The sequence below is a fragment of the Asparagus officinalis genome, chromosome 4, assembly GCF_001876935.1.
Source record: "Asparagus officinalis chromosome 4, Aspof.V1, whole genome shotgun sequence".
In the NCBI taxonomy this organism is placed as follows: domain Eukaryota; kingdom Viridiplantae; phylum Streptophyta; class Magnoliopsida; order Asparagales; family Asparagaceae; genus Asparagus; species Asparagus officinalis.
This window is the reverse complement of record NC_033797.1, coordinates 3,182,164-3,189,315: the sequence shown is the minus strand read 5'-3', so window position 1 is coordinate 3,189,315 and position 7,152 is coordinate 3,182,164.

The window sequence follows — 7,152 nt, the reverse complement described above, 5'->3', positions numbered from 1 at the left end:
GAGTGGGTCCCCTTGTTGAAGATCTCATTAACAACATATGTGTTGTTTGTGGTATACACTGATAAGGATGGGGAGGAGGTGCAAGATGGGAGAATATTGATCTGTTTACTCCCTCTTGTACCAAATCTTGCACATTGAGGAATTTAGAAGGAAATGACCAACTAAGGAAAAACAAAGATTTTCAAAGTCCACCTTGATGAATGAAGTTTTGATTGGAGTTTGAGAGGGACGTAATGATTTTCTGATACAAGAAACAGCGTTAACTATTCAATGGTTATCAATGGAGGCTGATTAGACATTGCCAATCAAGAAGTGGATTTTCAGGGGTAGAGTCAGCTAAGAAGGAGTTTGGCGATCATCTCGAAGATACCATTGAGAATGCTTCGCACGAACCTCATGAAATGAATAACTTTGCAATTTGTATTATAAATAACTGAAAATTTACCAAACTATTACTTTAACAGAAAATCATTCTTTCTTTTAAGAGGAATCTTAGGATTGGAGACTGATTCCTTAAGAGCAAGGTTCAATGACTAAGTATACTCCCTAGAGAATTCTACCAAGGTATCAACCTAATGCAGCTGATAAAACCCTAGCATGATTAATTGGAAATATCGAATCAGGGCGACAAAGCTCTCAAAATTAAGTTGAAAAGATAGCCATTTGCATGCAGAACTAGATCAATAAAAATAGCAACAAAATCAAGCATTTTACCCAAAAAAATAGGGCCAAAAAGAAATGAAGAAAAATTGGAGCTTGTGATCAAACTTGGATGCATGCTTGGAATTCAGAAACATTGCCCTCCGTTTCAGGAAATTCTGGCTAACAGTAAGATTGAAGAGAGAATAATTGGGGAATTTTTTCCTCAGGTCAGGGTTTTTTGTTGGTTGAGCTTCACAATGTTATTTGTGCCGTTGGTGATTATTAAACTCTGACGCACAAAGTTGGACTTCAGTTTTGTGGTTGGGCGTTAAAATTAATTACCTTCTTGTTTTTACTCTAGCAAAAAAGTGTAACGTTTTTGAAATTTTTGAGAAGTCCGATTGTAGTGTATTTTGCAGTTTCAGGTCCAATAATTTGAGTCTTTCATGATTTTGCAAATAATAAAATTGAAATTTTTTTTAAATTTTTTTGGAAAAAGGACTGCTATCTCTCATAAATATTAAGGTTAAATTGGCTTATAAACCCCCCATCATTCCATTGCTTTTTATAGCATTTATCACCCACCAATATTTTCTAAGCAATTAAACACCTTTTAAAGTAACCTATCTTTTGAAAAGTACCTTAGAAGGGGGGGTGAATATTTGTAAATTGGCTAATCTAATCGAAATTTTCAAATGTTCAAATATAAACTTTATTAACTAATATCCTTACCATTATGATATTACAAGATAAATATTGGCAAGGATAATAACAAAATAAAGATAATAGGTGATATAACAATTGGAGAAAAATTAATCAGTGCGCCCAAACAATCGCAAACACAATGATATGATCATGGCAGGTTCGGTTCAACCCTCGACCTACGTCTCCGCTCACTCACCTCGATGAGCTTCTCCACTCATTTCTCTAAGATACTACACAATTCGGGTTTCCAAAGTTCACCGAAAAAAAGGTTTTACAATCCACAACGTTGTCATCCCAACAAAGGAACACTCCTCTATGTGTTGGACTCGCCCGTGGTTTTCCTCAGGTGTTTGGATTTTACCACCTCTCCCTTAGGCTTTACTTACCAAACCCACTTCCTCTTTAGAATTAAACACTGTCTGCTCCCAAAATCACTTCCTCCAAATGTCTTTGTGTATTATAAAACGTGTATCTTCTTAAAAGTACAGTGCGAATACAAGATTTTGTGTGTTCATTAAGTTATAAATCAAAACGGAGATAAATCAAAACAAAAGTGTGTGTGTGTGTTATGGATTTTTAAGCTCTTAAAGTATAACACACAAAATATAAACCTAAAAAACAACTATACAAAGCAATAGATCTTTCAATTAAAGCTTGTCTTGGTTGGCGGATGAAAGTTGATGATTGAATCTTTGATCTGAAATTTGCGACGGATTTCATTTCCGATTTCCTTCCAATCTCTTGAAATGGTTTCATCGTTAAGGCTCATTTCTGAAACCCTACCTCCAACGGAGGATCTTTCTATAAGATACCTAACAATCAAATGCAAACACTCGATAAACGATGTTAGAAATTTGTTTGTTAATCATCAAAATCAGATTAGAAGTTAGGATCATAAACATGAGACCTAACACTATCGTACCTATAAATAAGATTATTTTTATCATTTGGGAGTCCCAAAATCTATTCAAATAATGTTATAAGTGGCTAATATGAAGTTTGATGGTTGGAAGGTATGATTCTCATGGGCAGTGTACATGTTAAGATAAAAAAAATTAGCTTCAAATCATGAATGATTAAGCCTTGAAATAAAAGTTTGTTTCATGTTAAGATAACAAAAATTATATTGATCAGCAGTACAAGATTTTTTTAATTATAAAATCCTTTTTGTATGTTTTGTTATTGAAAGATTATCTTGTTGTGCGCAGCGGAAATTTCGGCAGCACATCCGGTGCGCAAGGTGCACAACAAGAGATTAGATCGTAAGAATTCCTGTTTCACCAAGGAAACAAGAATCTGAAGCGGATATCTCAACAAAGTGAGATACCGGCTCTTCCTCTCATCAGTTCTAGGACTGACCTGTCGAGGGATCCTACAAGCTATTACAAATCACGGCAAGAACACAAATTTTACGTGGTTCGGCAATTAGCCTACGTTCACGGGGCAAGGAGGGGGAGATCTACTATTAGAGGGAGAGATACAATTGGGGTTTACAATCTCACAAATAAAACCCTCTCACAAACTCTCAGATCCCTCACACAAATACTCTCTCAAAGGGGTGTTAAAAACAAAGAACATCTACAAAAGACTTGCTTTTCCTCCTTGAATAGCCACCAAAAGCACTGCTCCTTTTTGTTCTCTGTGTTTGCTGCAGCCGCCAAAAGAAAACCCCGCAGCCCTGCACCTCTTCGTAGCCGCCCACAAAAAAGTCTCCAGCCTTGCACTTGCACTTAGAAAAAAAACCTAGCTGTCAAGGTTTTATAGGCACAAAAGTCGGGTGGGCCTTCAAAACAGTGTTCGTGGGCATTCTCTCCACGCGGAAACAAAGTTCACAAACTTTGTTGAGAGCGTGGCCCCCACCCACGTGACATCATTCACAATTCTCCACCTCGGTGAAGTTTTCCCAAACTGAGCCGACACCAAAGCAACCAAAAGTCTCACTTGTTGTGTCCAGTACGAACTCAATCCACAACAAGTCGAGAACCCGAACGAGAGTCCAAACAATCTCACCCCCATCAACTAATCCAAACCGGCTGAATCAAACATGACTGCCTACGTATCCTCTTGCCCAAGGAATCAAGCCGAACGTAGTTCACCCAATGGCCTCGAAAAGCCTCAACACCAAAGAATGTTCAAAAGTTTCAAACAATGACCAAACTTGACACCTGAAATAACTTTGGTCAACATATCTGCAGGGTTGTCCTTCGTGTGAATCTGACATCGATATGCTTCGTGCGTGCATGATAAACTTGGTTCTTCGCTAAATAGATAGCTGACATGCTATCACAATATACCCGAAGGGTCTCCTGTGCGATCCCCAAGTTCTTCAATAATCCCTGCAACCACAAAGCCTCCTTCAAAGCTTCAGTCAACGCCATATACTCTGCCTCCGTAGTGGAGAGAGCCACTGTAGACTGAAGTGTGCATCTCCAACACACCGGTGCTCCTACTAGTGTAAACACATATCCGCTAGTAGACCGGCGCTTGTCAGATCCCTACATAATCAGAATCCACGTAACCAATACAATCCTGCCCGTTCTTCTCATTCTTCTGAAATACCAAACCAACATCCACGGTACCTTTGATATACCGTAGAATCCACTTCACGGCCTCCCAATGACTCTTTCTGGGGTCGTGCATGTACCTGGATACCATGCTCACGGCCTGTGACAAATCTGGCCTTGTACACACCATCGCATACATCAAGCTACCCACAGCATTGGCATATGGAACTTTAGACATGTATTCCCGGTCCTCAATTGAAACAGGTGACATCTTAGCTGATAGCTTAAAATGGGGAGCTAATGGAGTACTCACCGCCTTAGCATTGCCATCATAACTGAATTTCTTCAGTATCTTCTGCAAGTAACTCCTCTGTGTCAACTTCAACCTCCCCTTCACCCTGTCTCTCTCGATCTCCATACTCAATATCTTCTTTGCTTCTCTAAGATCCTTCATCTCAAATTCCGATGATAGCTCATTTTTCAACTTTCTAATAGATGAAGTATTCCTGGAAGCTATGAGCATATCGTCAACATATAACAACAAATAGATATACTCACTATTCTGTAGCTTGTGCATGTAAACACACGGATCATATGGGCTCCTTGTGTACCCTCGGCCAATCATAAAGCCGTCGAATCTCTTGTACCATTGTCGCGGCGATTGCTTCAATCCGTAAAGAGACTTCTTCAGCTTGCATACCAATTCTTCCTTTCCTGCAGCTTTGAACCCCATAGGTTGTGTCATGTAGATCTCCTCTTCTAAATCTCTATGTAGAAAGGCTGTTTTCACATCCATTTGGACCAAATCCAAATCCAGCTGTGCCATCAATGCCAATAAAATACGAATCGACGAATGCTTCACAACAGGTGAAAATACCTCGTTGTAATCAACGCCCTCTAGCTGTGCATATCCCTTGGCAACCAATCTGGCTTTGAATCTAATTTCCCCAATAGAAGATCCCTCTTTCTTTGCATACACCCACTTGCATCCAATAACCTTCTTACCCTTCGGTAGCTTTGCAAGTTCCCAAGTGTCGCTCTTATGAAGAGACTGCATCTCCTCCTCCATGGCTTCCCTCCACCTAATCGAATCAGAGCTTGACTCTGCTTCCTTGAATGTAGAAGGAATCAAATCATCAACGACTTCTGCTGATAAAGCATATGCAACCATGACATCGTCATATCTAGATGGCCGATGAATATTTCTTCTTGGTCTATTAGCTGCAATAGACTCCTGAACATAACCCTGTTCCTGAGTCCCAACATCCACTGTATCCTCTAAATGCCCGTCTGTCATCCCATCTCCTTTCAGTGTCACCTCTGTAGGAGCCTCAATGGATACAATGCTATCTGGAGTGGGTGGAGTCACATCATCCTCCACCTGTTGTGATATCCTAACTGTCTGATCTTCCTCCACCTGCTGAGGAACTTAAGGCTTCATCATGTACGCCTCATCAAATGTGACATTCTTGCTAATAACTATCTTCTTATCTTGTGGATCCCATAACTTGAAGTCTTTAACTCCATCTCTAAATCCCACAAAGACTGCTTTCCTCGCCCTCGGATTCAATTTACCATCATTGAAATGGTAATAAGCTGGACACCTAAATATCCAAAACGACTCATAGTCACTAGTTACCGAACCAGACCAACGCTCCAACGGAGTCTCCCCCTGTATCGCAGTGCACGGCAACCTATTCACGAGATGGCTCGCATAAACCAACGCTTCGGCCCAAAAGGATCTTGACAATCCACTCTGTGTCATCATACATCACACCTTCTCCAGCAAGGTACGGTTCAACCTTTCAGCCACCCCGTTCTGTTGTGATGTCTCACATACTGTGAAGTGTCGTCTAATGCCGTGATCCCGGTAAAACTGCAGAAACGGATCTCTTATACTCTCCTCCATTGTCCGAACGAAGAGTTTTTACCTTTCTACCTGTCTGCAGCTCCACTTTCTTTTTCCACTCCACAAAAATATCCAGGACCTGATGTTTATGCTTCATCGGGTATACCCAATTCATCCTGGAATAGTCATCAATGAAAGTGACAAAATAATTGGCCCCACCAAGTAATGTGTGCTTGGAAGGGCCCCAAACATCTGTGTGAATATAGTCCAATATACCTTGGGTATTGTGAATAGCGGTGCCGAATTTCACTCTTGTCTTCTTCCCAAGTATGCAATGTTCACACAGCTCCATCTTGCAGGTCTTCGCACCCTTCAATAGCCCCTGCTTCGCCAATACCTGCAGGGACTTATCACCAGTGTGTCCCAATCTCATATGCCATAAGCTGGTAGCATCTTCCTCTATGGTAATAGAAGCTGTCAGACCCCTCGTTACTGTCTTATCCTTCAAGTAGTAAATGTTGTTATCCCTGACACCTCGCATTACCACCATGGACCCATTTGTGACCTTCAGAGTCGCATTCTCCAATATCATCTTATAGCCAGCTGCCTCCAAAGTTCCAAACGAAATGATATTCTTCGTCAATTAAGGAACGAATCTCACTTCCTTCAGCTCCCGAGTCACCCCGTCACACATCCGGATCCGTACTATACCAATACCATCAATAGGGCATATGTGATCATTACCCATGAACACGACATCCCCTCTTTCCAACTTCTCAAAGCTGGAGAACCAATCCCTTCTAGGGCAAATATGGTATGTAGCACCAGAACCCATCATCTACTCCGTAGAGTCAGCGTAACAAACTGACGGTAATGCAGAGCAAGAATAACCTGAAGAATTCGTATCTGAATTGTCGTTACTAACCTTGACAACATTCACTTCTGAAGCTTGTACAGTTTTTCCTTTATTCTTCCCGGCTTTATCTTTTAACTTTGGGCAGTCGTTCTTCCAATGTCCTTCTTCTTTGCAAAAGCGACATTGATTCCTACCAATATTTCTATAGCCACCTCTTGACTTCGATCTTAAGCGATCACCTGGACGACAGTTTGGACCACGGCCTCAAACTGCTAATGCATCTCCCGATGCCTTCTCGGAGGGTTCGCCATCACTCTTCCTCAACTCATAATTCACTAAAGCTGAGGTCACCTCCTTGTAGCTAACTGTAGTTCTTTCATTTATCATAGTGAGAACAAACGTACCAAAATCATCCTCCGGCAACGAACACAATAGTAGCATCGCCTTGTCTTCATCCTCAACCTTGATATCTACATTGGACATATCCGAAATTAGCTTTGTGAAGTTGTTAACATGCTCCCGAATGAAAACTCCCCTCTTCATCTTAAATTGATAAAACCTCTTCTTCAAGTGAAGCCGATTCTCAATGCTTTTCG